General features: G+C 39.0%; 1 protein-coding gene across 8 annotated transcripts in view; it reads right to left on the reverse strand.

Annotated features, from left to right (window-relative positions):
* Positions 1 to 5638: 5638 nt before the first annotated feature.
* Positions 5639 to 14520, reverse strand: part of LOC137252819 (uncharacterized) — a 42300-nt gene continuing 33418 nt past the window's right edge. For 6 of the 8 annotated variants that reach the window (XM_067788898.1, XM_067788899.1, XM_067788902.1 and 3 more), the window contains 4 exons: positions 13892 to 14097; positions 13591 to 13819; positions 7433 to 7613; positions 5639 to 7362 (listed from right to left, as the gene is read on the reverse strand). The gene's annotated coding sequence lies outside the window, so the exon portion shown is untranslated. The remainder of the gene's footprint in view (positions 7363 to 7432; positions 7614 to 13590; positions 13820 to 13891; positions 14098 to 14520) is intronic. The other 2 variants (XM_067788896.1, XM_067788901.1) reach the window with 2 other exon arrangements.

Below are 14520 nucleotides of genomic sequence, written 5' to 3' on the forward strand. Positions count from 1 at the left end.
ACACTACTACACAGCAGGCACTACAATATTTTGTACCAAAGTAGTACAACGCTGTCGAATAGTCTCCACAAAAAAGGAGATAGAACAAGCATTATGATCAGGTGAGCACAGCTGTGAATAAACATATCTTACTTTTAAACTTTTACAACGATGGTAATTATCAGGAAAAACGATCTTGTTTTGGTGGTGGAAATATCCCGATCGGTTATCAAATACTACTTGTGACAGATGTTTGTGAATAGTTGAGCTTATACATATATGACACTAGTTTATTTTGTCTTGGAATGCAAGCTACAAAAACTGACGAAACTTTATCGGAACTTCAAAATACAAAAACAATTTCCACCACGAGAAAGCGAGACCACAATTCCCCCAAAATTAGTGAGCTTCACATGTTTTTATTTGTGTTTTAAATTTTATTCTTACATTAACATTTTTAATAAGAAAAACAATGCAAATAACACGGGAAAATTATTTCGGTCTCTGGTGGTTCACTGTTTTCACAAGAAAGTTAATTTTAGTTGTGTTTTTTTGCACAAAATTTTGAAACTAAAAACAAAATTTTCATGTTCGTGTCGTGTATTTGGCGCTTTAGCGGCACCAATAATCGATTGCATTGATTCTCATAAGGTTGGTCGAATCAGCTGTTAAAAGGTTACCGATACGGTTACCGATAAAGCACCAATGTCTCCAGTTAAAAACCAATTGGGCGGCTACGATACGGTTACGACCTTAGCGGTAGTGTTGGGAACTATCGAATGAATTCAACTATCGATAGTTAGTTACTGAATGATTTTAACTATCGAACGAATATCTTCATTCATTCATTCATTCATTTAATTTGTTCTTTAGCTTGCCAGAAGCCAAAAGAACAATTTCTGGATTGTTTTAGTTACCCTTCGGGGTAGCTAAAGAACAAACCTATATAAGACAAAAAACGTCGTGTTCCAATGAAACGAGATCCAGATACGGCTAGAGATTTAACATGCAAATACGACAACAATGTGAACCATATGGATCAATTTGTTGTTGCATTTGTATGTTAAATTTCTATCCGTATCTGGATCACGCTACATTGGAACGTAACAAAAACGTTAAATATGACTAAAATGGTGTAAATTGTGCTTCAAGTAAATAATGAAAATATTCAATTTAAATGCCTTTGTTACATGTTATGCAAAGCGCATGAATGATATGCAAATGACCTTGGTTCGCAACCCACAGTTTTTTGGGCTCCCCAAATCTGTGGGGAGATTTTATGCCTCTACAACAACAACAACAACAACAGGAAATAAGGTTACTTAAAATGGATTTTTATCTGTATTATTCAAATCTGTTTCAGAGGCATTATTGATTGCCTTAACTTATACATAAGCTACTGTTTTTTTTTTTTCAAAATTCAGGTCATGTTTAATTAATATAAAAATTGCACATTAAATTTTACTTATAAAAGAAACATAAAACAAATATTTCAAGCACTTAAATACTAAAAGTCGCTATGGTTGTTCTAGCCAAAATCGGATAGTGCATGAGGGTCTATATTAAATTTTCGCCGCAGAGATGGCAACTGATTGTGTTATTAAACCCCTAAAAAAATTTATTGTAAAGTAAATAATACAAGTATGTACATTGAGTTGACATGAAAAATACCTTCAATGTTTAAATTGCTGTTCAAAAATATTATCATATCTAGTTTATCTCGAGAAAACTCGTTCTGACGGAACCGATGTTGCGGGTATACATAAATATTTTTTCGAAAGCATATATAGTTCCGGAAATGTTGGCTGGCTACGATTCCAATAGTCTAGGGGATTATTTGAGCGATCAACAAAATTTTGCCTTAGATATTGCTCCAACTGAATATTTGCATTGACATTGGGCGCGTTTTGACAAATTGTTTTTGCTTCAGCAACTTTTTCATCGAGAAGGTCCCAGGGAGATACTTCGCTTTTATCGACCGATACTTCTCTTGGGGTGTTGGTAGAAACACTTGTGTTTTGTTGCCGTATTAGGGAAGTTACTTCTTCCACTAGCCATTTTGTTGTATTATTTGCATTAATTTCGTTACCGAACGCAATTTTTTTAAACCAAGGATCTAGGAATGTTGATTTGGCGAACATTTTGTTAGACTCCAACTGCCCTAATCGTCTCCAAACTACCTCTAACAATCTGCTCTTCAAACTTTCTCCCTCTACAGTTTTCATTTTGCGATTTCGTACTGCGTATTGAAGCCTCTGATTAGGGGCACTACCAGTGACATCGTGGGATAATTTTCTCCTGACAATTCGGATGTCATGGCCTCTACGGGCTTGAAAAGATTAGTGTAGTCCAACAATGTTTCCCATTCTGATGAATTGAGGAAATCAGGAGCATTTGGTAAAGAAGTTATTATGGCAGAGAGTGGTTCTTTTACCAAGCATATGCGCTCCATCATTATAAGGGTGGAATTCCACCGGGTAGGGACATCTTGTTTTAACCTCAGTTCAGTAACGCCCATTTGCTTTTGCATATTTTTTAATTTTTCCGTCGCTTGAGAACTATGGTTAAAGTAAGTGACTATGGCACGACACTTGTTTATGAGCACAGTAACTTGTGGAACAGCTTTGATGGCATCAATTACACATAAATTTAATGTATGCGCTACACATGGGTGGTGGTGCTTCTGTAGCATTTCAATTATATCCTTTTTAATATTAGCCCCGTTATCACATACTACAGTAACTATTTTGTCAAAAACGGACCACTCATCAAATATTAACTTCAATTCTGTAGCTATATTTTGGGAGGTATGATTTCCTAAGATTTCCTTTGTTGATAAAACTGCAGAAATCATTTTGTTATCCCGAACGAAATGACTAGTAACTGACAAAAAAGATTTTTGACTATCAGAAGTCCACATATCAGTTGTAACTGAAATATGTGTTACAATGTTGAGCAAGTCATGCAGTTTCTTTCTTACTTCATTGTATTTAAAAGGTAGCATTGTATTTGATAAAACTTTTCTGTTTGGCAAGGAATATAATGGCTGAAGCTTTTTTGTATATTCTACAAATCCTACATTGTCAACGATGGACAGCGGCTGCAAGTCTTTTGTAATCATCTTTAAAAGAGATTCATCAATATTATTTTTTTCTTGCTCTGAGAGCTCAGAACGTGTGCTGGTAACAAATAATTTTGTTTGAACAGTCCTTCTCAAACATCCACTATTGGAAATGTCTTCGGTAGGTACTGTTAACGAACTGCGCGCTGCACTCCCTGCAGTAGTTGACGAAAGAGAAGTGGAACTACGTTCCTCTTCTGAAATTACTGGCGCTATTTCTCCTGAAGTTAGATTCCTATGTTCTGAGGAAGACGGATGCTTACGGCGTAGATGGTCATTTAAATTTGATGTGTTGCCAGAAAATTTAAAATTTTTTTTGCATATATGGCATTTAACTTCATTGCCATTTTTGGTAAAAAACTCCCAAACAGAAGATCTCTTCAATCCAGGCCGCATTATAAATATCTACACAAATTAAATCGTTAAAATCACTTCCTCAGTTAAAAATATTTAACAATTACCACGCTTAAAACGTTTGTCGATTAGGTTGACGTATGCTAAATTTATTTTAATATCTTTTTAACACTGATATATGCACAGCAAAAATTTAAATAGAACGAATGATTCGAAGAAATAGTAATGAGCGAATCATTCATACCAAAAACTAGTAGTTCGATAAAATAGTAATGAACGAATCATTCATACATAAAACTAGTAATTCGAAAATATAGTAGTGAACGAATCATTCATGCCTAAAACTAGTAATTCGAAAAAATAGTAATGAACGAATCATTCATACCTAAAACTAGTAACTCGAAAAAATAGTAGAGAACGAATCATTCATACCTAAAACTAGTAATTCAAAAAAATAGTAATGAACGAATCATTCATACCTATAACTAGTAACTCGAAAAAATAGTAGTGAACGAATCATTCATACCTAAAACTAGTAATTCGAAAAAATAGTAATGAACGAATTTCAAATGACTATCGAATGAATGAAAATTATTGAACTATCGAATAACTCGATAGTTTTCATTCGATAGTTCCCAACACTACTTAGCGGCACCAATAATCGATTGCATTGATTCCCATAAAGCTGGATTCATTGGTGCCGTATGTCGTATCGCTGTATCCGTATCCCTAACGTAATCAGCTGTTTATCGTTACGACGGTAAACCAAAACCCAATTGGTTGGCTACGATACGGTTACGACCTTAGCGGCACCAATAATCGATTGCATTGATTCTCATAAGTTTGGTCGAATCAGCTGTTAAAAGGCTACCGATACGGTTACCGCTAAAGCACCAATGTCTCCAGCTTAAGGTTGGTCGAATCAGCGCCCTATAAGACCCCTACAAGACAGGTACCCGTTACCTAATCGATTACCTAATCGTTACCAATAACTTGGTCACCAATTATCGTCTTAATGACTTTTACATTGCGGTCGTGAAAAAGGCAACGCATGCGCTCTCTCAAAATAGTGTACGTGTGACTCGCTTTCATTGTACAGGTCTACAAGTAGGATATGTAGCAGCACGCACATACACAGCCACGCTCACCTGATAAAATGCTTGTTCTTGTTCGTTTTTTTTGTGGATGCTATTTGGCACTGTTGTACTTCTTAGGACCAAAAAAAGTTAGTAGCTGCTATCGAAAACTGCTTAAAATTTTTTTTTCTTATATTACAAAGAAATATACTTATTTACTTTCAAACGAGCTCTTAATTACATCTCTCTTTAATAACCATATATTTTGGACAATTTTAATTAACAAATTGTGATACTTTATTACCGGGGACGATTGCTAAAACACGACGAAAACCGTCGGGGGAGGTATTAATAGATGCGTTTTGGCCTCGCTTCCAATAATTCGAATACTTTTTCTCTTCGGACTATTGACAACAGGACAAAATGGGTCTATTCATTTTTCTTTCCGCTTTTTTGGACGGGTTATTGCAGTCGAGCTCGGTTTCAAACTGGTTTTCGAGGAGAACTTTTGAGCGGGTAGAAAAACTTAGCACCCGTGTTTGTATTCTTAATACTGGAATAACTACGTGTCCTCAGATAGCCCAATTCAAGACTTTTGTATAATTTTCTGTAGGACCCATATGGGTGCACTTAAAATTTCCTACTAAATTCGTTCAAAAAAATTTACCATCACAGCAACCCATATCTGATATTCCGATCCCTTTTTTGCTTCCCTGTGTCGCTTTCGACGAAGCAACCCCGGTAATTTTGACACTTCGCTCAGTGTCAAAACTCATGTTCCACGCAGGTTCCACTGGGTTCCACGCTAGTTTGACACTGACCGAAGTGTCAAACTGCCGTGTGTTAGAAAGGGAAAGAAATTGTTTCCCTCTCATACATATCATACTTGTAAACCTGTACAATGCTCGCTTTCTCGCTCTTACCTATTGTGTTTTCGACATTCCTTCTCGCTCGATGTTATTTACATTTTTAAGTTACTTCATCAGTTATGTTTTCGTTATCGCTAACCAAAACATATGCAACAACAACAACACAGGTAACTGGCGTATCGGTTACCCGTATCGGTTACCTTCTGTCAAATCGCTTTTTCCATGAATGAAACGCGTCCTTTATGTTCAGATAATATTTAATTATAAATTATTCATATATACAATGTTTTTTTACAATTTAAATTATTCCCTTATTACTCTGGTGAACTTTATATATGTGAATTTTTATATTTATAAACTATATAAATACATTAACGTCTATTCATAGTCGTGCCCTTTCCGAAACCTTGTTTTGAAGTTCTTATTTTTCCTGCGCTGGTAGTGTTGCTCATCAGTTTGCAGAGTCATATTAGTTTGGTAGGTATAGTAACATCAGACGTAGCGAAATTAGGAAGCATGTCAGGAGTATCACCAAAATCCAAAGAAGCATGGTGATTCATTTCGTCACTTCCGTTTTCTTCCATATCCGGATTCATTCCATACTGGTCATTATAAATAGCTTCTAGATGCCACATAGGTGTAAGCATATCCTCAAGATCTTTCCGTTTAAATCTTGTGGTGTACAATGAGCAAACTTTTCATAAACATGTACACGTAAACTTGTATTTGTTCTAAATTGTTCACCACATTCTAAACATAGAAAAGATGTTCTTTCATCCACTGATTTCTCATGTTCCTGTATTAAGTGTTTGCGTAAATACCATTGTGATTACAATATGGATAAACAGTCAATTCTAAACTTTTCGTTATTACATCAATTGTTTCAGCGTGTTGTACACGTAAGAAAATTCATACTTGAATGTATTTTCGTCTTCCAATCGCATAATTTACATTTTAAATAATGACTATTAGGCATATGAGAAATCTCATGGTCCAATAATTTGTTGAAGCTTGGTGTAGCTGCTTGAACATCACAAAATTTACATTTTGCACCACGGTCGTTATGTTTAAATTGTAAATGTTCTGGTTTCTCTACACGATGCATAAAGTTTAGATGCTTTTTCCAACAATGTGCTGAATTTAATTGAAATACATACATTGGGCATTGTCTCATGATAAATTTTCCATAAATATACTGAGCCTCTTTATGTAGGCTCTTTTCTTAACATCTAATTCTGGTCGTACCGGATATGACACGTTTGCTTCAGGTTATAATCCACACTCATACTATTTTCAGATTCTGTTTCATAATTTTCATCATTTTCAACATTGGACTTTGCATCAACATCATTATCATCATCGTCATTTTTTGATAACTCTGTTTTAAGCTTCATATTTATCAAAGGTTCATCTTCCTTAGTATTAGAATTAGAAACATTGTCATCTTCTGTTAAGTTTTTATCAAGTTTAGCTTTTTTCCTAGGTTTAAATTCTTTACTATCCGTGTTAGAACTAATACCATCATCAACATTTTTCGTGGTATGTTTGAGTTTTTAAATTTGCCAATGGATCGCCTTTATCAGTATTAGAATCAGAATGGCCTTGGCCATCTTCACCGTGTTGCAAAAAAGGCGACATATGTTGGTGTTGATGTTTGCGCATATTGCGGATATGTTGGTGGTTCACTAGTCATTAATTGTTTAGAAGTTTCAACTTGTTGCGATTGTTGTTGTTGTTGCTGGCTGATGATGTGGTGTTAACGTTTGTTGTACAATTTATTCGGGTGATTGCACATATTGTTGGTGTTGTTATGGTACTGGAAAACCTTCTGATATTGAAAGTCCTTGATTTGTGTAATCCCCACGTAGTGAACTACTCCTGTGACCGCGTCCGTGGTAACTATTACATCTGAAGGCGCTTAAGTTACAGGCATAGCTGACATCGCTTATATAACAGGTTGACTCTAAAGTAAAAACCAAAACAAAATATTAGAATCAGTGTTTATGAATAACATATTTAAAATAAGATCTTACAACCACGTGATCGGTGGCTACATCCCCGTGAAAGTAGTGTGGTGTTCCTCCTTGTATAAACGTAGGTACTGGATGTGCTCAACCGTGCAGTTTTCTTCTAATTTGAGCAAATATATGTTCTTACAGCCACAGCTGGAATATTTGGGATATTTCTATCCTCACATCGTCAAAATCAAATTACCTAGAATGAAAAAGAAACTCATATCAGTAAGAATAGATTAAAAGTTTTTAATATAAGCCGAAAAGTGTTCCATAAATAGGGCTCCACACATAGCTCTTTTCCAAAGGCACAAGAGAAATTTCAGATAACTAGAATCAGGACCTGGTAAAGTAACTTCAAATGAACCTCCACCATGCCTATGCATCTTCCGTTGGCAGGGGTACCCAAAGATACTTTGCTGTTGCATTCATAGAGAACATAAAATTGTAACAAGGGACAATTGATTGATGTTACGAAGTAAATTAATTAGACGTGCTACAATAACAAATAAATACAGATGACTGTTTAATCTATTATGCGAAGTTCTTGAATGGATGTTCAAATTGAAAAGGACAAATTAATTCTAAAATTGCTTTCCCCGACTAATCCGGGAACGAATTGATATGACTACGCCTATCCTTCTTTAGCAGCACCGCCGTGGACACAGAACAGTTCTGTTTTGGACAGGAAAATAAACGTTCGGTTGTCTCCAAGTTGATCATATGATACAGAATATACTCGTTTGCTACATCTTATTTTCCCCTGAAAGGTGCATTTTTTTGCACCCTGCTGTCTGGCCGCTCACCCAACAACACCAGGCACGACGGAACTTGTCTTTTTTTATTGGACGTTGTGGTAGCGCACTACCCTCAAGTGGCCCAATGAAACCAGGCTAATCCTGTTCACGTGTCCGCACCCCGTTGGACCGCCGTTAGGCATAACGTCACGAGGGGGGGGGGGGGGAAGGCGATTTAGGCGCCACTACTTCGTATGCGCATTTCTCTGCACTCCCTTTCGGCATGCATCATCAATTTCGTCATTACTATAAAGGCCATCTTGCTCGAAGCAATCCAACAATCTATTTGTCCGCAAATTCGTGGAACTAAATTCCTAATGGAAAGTTCCTCTCCAAAAACTCTGTTTACAGACAGTCTTTCGCCGTGAAAACGAGGGCAGTGAAATATTACATGTTCTGCGCTTTCCAATTCGGACGGACAGCTTGGACAGAAAGGATCCTCCTCTATCCCACGCTTATGTAGATATTCCTTGAAGCCACCGTGCCCGGACAATATCTGTGTGAGATGGTAATTTAGTTTGTTTTCGCTCGTACCATTCCGCTATATTCCGGACTAGCATGAAGGTCCAGCGCTCTTTTCTCGAATCTTCCCACCGTTCTTGCCACCTAACTATTGTTCGTGACCTTGCGCTTTTCTTAGCATCTTCAGATGGTCGGCTGAATCCAATGCCATACAGATCGGCCATTTCACCTGAGAGTAGATCTACTGGGATTTTCCTGGATAAAACATGGATCGCGTCGTCGGAACAGCACATGCTATTCGTATAGCAGTAATGCGGTAGGCTGCTAGTATATCTTTTTGGTGGACCATTTTAGATCTGTGCCATACTGGTGCTGCATATAATACTGGTTACGTTGGATAGTAGCTGAAGGGTAGCTTCGCTTGAGCTGCAGATGTTGGGCATTATTCGCGTTAGGGTTCCACTAACTCTAGAAACTTTGTCCCGCACCGCCCTGAAGTGCTCCCTAAAAGTTAGTTTTGAGTTAATGATTACTCCTAGATATTTCAAGGAGGGCTTTGAATTTATTTGATAATCTCCTATGGTTAGGACCAACTCATCCACAGTCCGCTTTGAGCTCATCAGAACCACTTCTGTCTTATTGCTAGCCATCTCCAGCCCCGTGTTCGTCAACCATTCCTTTATTCTTCCCACGGCGTCATTACATAATACCTGGAGCAGATCAAGTTTCTTGGCCACTGCTACTACGACAATATCATCTGCATAGCCGACAATTTCCGTGCATCCGGGTAGGTCGATTTGTAGCACCCCGCCATACATCGCATTCCAAAGAGTTGGACCTAGAACAGATCCCTGAGGGACACCGCCCGTGGTGTTGTGCTTTCTTAGTCCCTCATATGTATGAAAAGGGAGTACTTTGTCGCTTAGATAGCTACAAATTATTCGGAGCAGGTACGGAACTTGTCTTGGGACACCCAAAGTGCACTCACGCTTCTCATGGCTCCAGCGGGTTAGCGGCTTCCTAGAACTTAAGTCACTTGCTGCTTCTAGATCTGACAGCTGTCAGCTGGAGTCTTAGCCCGGCAAGCGCAGGGCACGAGCACAGAACGTAATCGATCGTTTCCTCCTCCAACCCGCACTTCCTACATCTGCTATCACTGACCAAGCCTAATTTTAAGGCATGTGACGCCAGAAGGCAGTGTTCAGTAACAATACCCGTCTGAGTCAAGTTTACAGTTTAATGATAATGAAAATATAAGAATCAGTGTTTATGAATAACATATTTTAATTAATCTCTTACAACAACCTGATCGGTGGCTACATCGCCATGTAGGTAGTGTGGTGTTCCACCTTGTATAAACGTAGGCACTGTATGTGCTCAACCGTGCAAATGGAATTTATCAGTAACATTATTCACATATACATAGCTTGGTATTTGTGCAGGCATCAATATAGCATACATTGGTCCAGTTCGGTGTGCACCAGCCACTGGTACAAACACTTTTGAATGCATAGCTTTCATATAGATTGGATGTCCAGCAGTGCTCCGGTTGTGCCAAAATGTAATGGGCTGCTCCGTCTCTTGGAACGGCTGTATAGGTATGGGCGGGTGCAATGTATTACTAGTCTGCTCAGGATCGTATGGTACATAGATGGCTCGAAGACGCCAGAGGGGACCCAGAGCCAAAATATCAGTAGCTCTAAAAGCACATCCGAGCATTTTCAAGCGGAAGTATTCGCCATAAGTTAGTGCGCTAAGCTGAACCTTCAGCGCTGATACCCCAATGAAACAATTGCCATACTCAGTCAGGCAGTCAGGCACCACTAAAGGCATTTGCGGCGTAGAAAAGATAAATCAATTAGGAGCACACAACGTAGTATTGTTGCCCTGGGTCCTAGGCCACAGGGGAGTAGAGGGCAATGAGCAGGCGGACTCAGTGTTTAATTTGTTGCGTCCCTCCCACAAATTGTCATCCTCCCAGAAAATCCTTGCAGCGGGTCTGCGCCATACTCTCCTCTTCCGGGAAGGTATCGACTCCAATCCGGGCCCTTCTCCTGACCCCGGTCCTGAGAAATGAGTTTGCTGCGAATCTTTTTAGGACGGTCATATATATAAAAGCCTGAAATATTTCAATGAACTTCCTAATCACATAAAAAGTAGTAATAACTTCAATACTTTAAAAAAAAATTTATTGGAGCAAAGTTTTTCTCCTCTTATTTTTTACATGATATATCCGATACTGGAACGCGAAAAGGGAATGCTAGTATTGGAAGCAGCAAAATACAATTTCGCTGGAATTCGGTATTTCCAGCCGATATTTACTGTTGCTGATCGGAATCACTCGCATTCCGACAGCATTAATATAACAATAAAATTATATAATGTGTAACAAAAATAATGAAAATAAGGCCAAACAAAACTTGGAGCAGGGGGGATTGGAAACACGTCCTTTTCAACCTCCTATTATATGTTGAGCTGTGCTAATCGGAATCTTCATGCATTCCGACAGCGTCTTTACTAAACAAAGTTGAGGGGTGATTGGATACACGTTATTTTCAATTTCCAACATCCAAAGACTTGTTTAGCTGTGTTGTTGTGAGACTAATATATTCCGACAGCTTAAAATACAAATATAATTGAAAAATATAAGTTCCAAATTTTGTTGCCTTAAGCTGGGAGCACTGGAGGATTGGAAACGCGTCCTTTCCAACCTTCCTTAAATGAGTGGCTCCCAGACTCGTCCCTTTGTCACGCTAGTAATTATGCTGATCGGAATCACATGGCATTCCAACAGCATATTCAATAGAAATAAGTGATTAGTTTAAGTTTTAGGCCTAAACAGCCGTAATAATAAATAAATACTCTTGTCAGTGTTTCACGTGCAAGGGATGGTTGCACCGGACAGGTTGCTCTGGGCTAGATTCCAAAATCCAGCGTCCTCGTAACTTTTATAAATCTTTTGTGGCTCTTGTTGTTCACGGCCTCATTACATAATGAGGAAATACGGCACCTGAGAACACAGCCGTATGAAGCTAAAAAACACAAGCATGTCTTCAGTGAACTCCACAAACAGGCGTCGGACCTCTATGCCGGTGATTCCTGTACTCAAAGAACAAAACTAGCAGAGGAGGAACACACACTCCATAGGGAAACGAGAGTAGTCACTCTAGCTCAACTTCGAGCTGGATAACGTAACAGGTTAAACTCTTACCTATCCAGAATCAACCCCTACATACAAAACATTGTCCTGCTGGAAATGTGTCCCCACATGACACCAACCATCTCTTTGACTGTATTGTGGAACCAACGCCTCTAACACTCCTCTCATTATGGTCCACCCCTGTTGAAACAGAAAGTTTCCTTGGACTCCTGTTAGAAGACATTGATGACAATTTGTGATCGGTCGCATCTATTGGATGGGACGAAGCACTGCTACAACAACAACAGCAGGCGGACAACTCGAAAACAACGGGTTAGGGGATCAGAATATACCCGCGGTAGGTATGCCTGTCGTAAGAGGCGACTAAAATACCATATTCAAGGGGCTGTGTAGGGCAACCCTTCAGGTTGCCAGCGCAATATATAGCTTCTCCAAACCCAATTGTCAACCTCACCTATCCGCGGCGAATCCTGTTTCACTAACAGACGAGGCTCTGGCGACCCCAAGCTCCTCATGGAACTTGGGGGTAGGGAGGGAGGGAATGGCCTGAAGGTTTAATGTGGCCACATAAATCGTTCCCGAGATGGTCGGGCTAGCACCTTAATGGTGCTATGGTACCGGAGCGTACCGGATTTGTATCCAGCAAAGGACCATCACATCGATAACACTCCCCAAAGCCTTCGGGTAGCAACCTTATCGCTACAACAACAACAACAACAGAGGAAGCAACTGCAGACCCATCGATCCCGAGCCGTTCCTGGCAGTTGGCTCACTCAATAATTGCCCCTATTAGTAGAAGGGAGGGAAAAAGAGAACACTGGCGCAATATGCCAGGCCTGAGTCAATCTAAGTTACTGTTAGGGGGTTACAGCACAACTCGATATAGGGCATTAGTAGGCCTCTCAAAAAGATAACCTAAGAACCCTAACGGCTATTCTTACAAGACACTGTAGACTGAACAGTCACATGCAAAAGCTGGGTATAATATCGAACAACACATACCGATTTTGTGATGGATCAGCAGACGGTGGACCATATCCTTCTAGAGTGCGGCGCAATTTCACGACGTAGGGCTAAGTTTATGGGCTCACCATGGCCAGAGCATTCCCACATTTAATCCCTCAAGCAAAGAACACTGCTGGGGTTCATCAAGGAAGTCGGCTAGGATGAGGTGCTGTGAAGGAGATGTGCAAGTCACTGTGCAATACTCAATAAATCATCTATCTATCTACGTTCCGGTAACAAGCACCATTGTGGGACTAGCCCCACCATCTCGGGAACTAGTGATATGACTACATTAAACCTTCTAGGGATTGAATATTAATAATGCCGGCAATGCGAAAGTCTGCTAACATGTACCATTCTCCATGGAATGTTCGATATATAACTTTCCACGTTTTGAAACAGTGATGAAAAGGGCAAAATTTACAAAAATTTTAACTGACTGTGGGTAGTAAGGTGTTGATGTCCTCTCTTAACGCAATGTAATGACAACAGCGATGCAGGGAAAATGACAAAAATCTTGCAAATCTACTGATAATAATTAATTTTTCCTCCCCTTCTATGCAGTTCTATGCATACATACATATGTATTTTTCTCTCCAAACGCTAATTAAAAAAATTAATTGGTTTTCACATAAACTTCGAACTCTGTCGTATTTGCATTCTTCAGTTGATTATCAACAAAAGCATGACAAATTATCACTAAAAAAATTCATACATGTTGCTTATATATTTAATATGGTAGCCAATTTACTTACCCTTTCTGGTGCGATGATTCCTGGACAATCGGGACTGACTAGACGCGATTTTTTTCCTTAAGAGAGCGTGCTTAACGCGAACCATATCATGTTATGGCACACCTTTGGTGATGCAAAAAATCAAAGACATTTCTGCTTCTAATGCTTCTAGGATAGCAGCAGCAGCTCCCGGTGGCGCCACATAAATAACAGTTGCATGCCGATCAGTTGCCTTTTTTGCTCCGGCTACCTATTCAATTTTAATTCTCATTACATTATCTACTATTGCAATTTTTAATCACTACAAATCAATATAAATTACCGAAGCAAATACTGGCAAACCAAGATGCGTAGTTCTACCCTTTTTTAGGGAAATACATCCAACCAGTTTGGTACCGTATTTCAAAGCATGTTGCTTGTAAAGTACTTTGTATCCTTGGCAAATGACACGTGAATCTGCATTTAATTGTAGATTTCCTCTGATTTTGGCATATTCTGAGCTGAATCGCAACCCGGCGGAGATGCTATCTATTAGAATAATATAACATTTTTTTTTTATTATTTAAAAATGCACATACGTATGAATGAAAATCAGAAAGCAAATTATGTTGTTGTTGTAGCGATAAGGACACTCCCCGTTATCGACTTTGTTGGCCCTTGGCGGGAGCAGATCGGGTACGTTCCGGGAACCATTATGGTACTAGCCCCACCATATTCGGAGCGATTTAGTTGGCATGAAACCTTGTAGGCCATCCCGTCGATTCTATACAACTTAATATGGTAACGATTTAAAAGACGGTGCGCGACCTAATTTTTATCAAAAATTATCAAACGAGGAATCAAAAGACGCGCCTCAAGCTCCGTTTTTATTATTATTTGATATTTTTAAATTAGGTGGTGCACCGTCTTGTAAAACGTTACCCTTAATATTATTTTGGGCGAAGGCCGCCA

This window comes from Eurosta solidaginis, chromosome 5 (assembly GCF_040869045.1).
Source record: "Eurosta solidaginis isolate ZX-2024a chromosome 5, ASM4086904v1, whole genome shotgun sequence".
Classification (NCBI taxonomy): domain Eukaryota; kingdom Metazoa; phylum Arthropoda; class Insecta; order Diptera; family Tephritidae; genus Eurosta; species Eurosta solidaginis.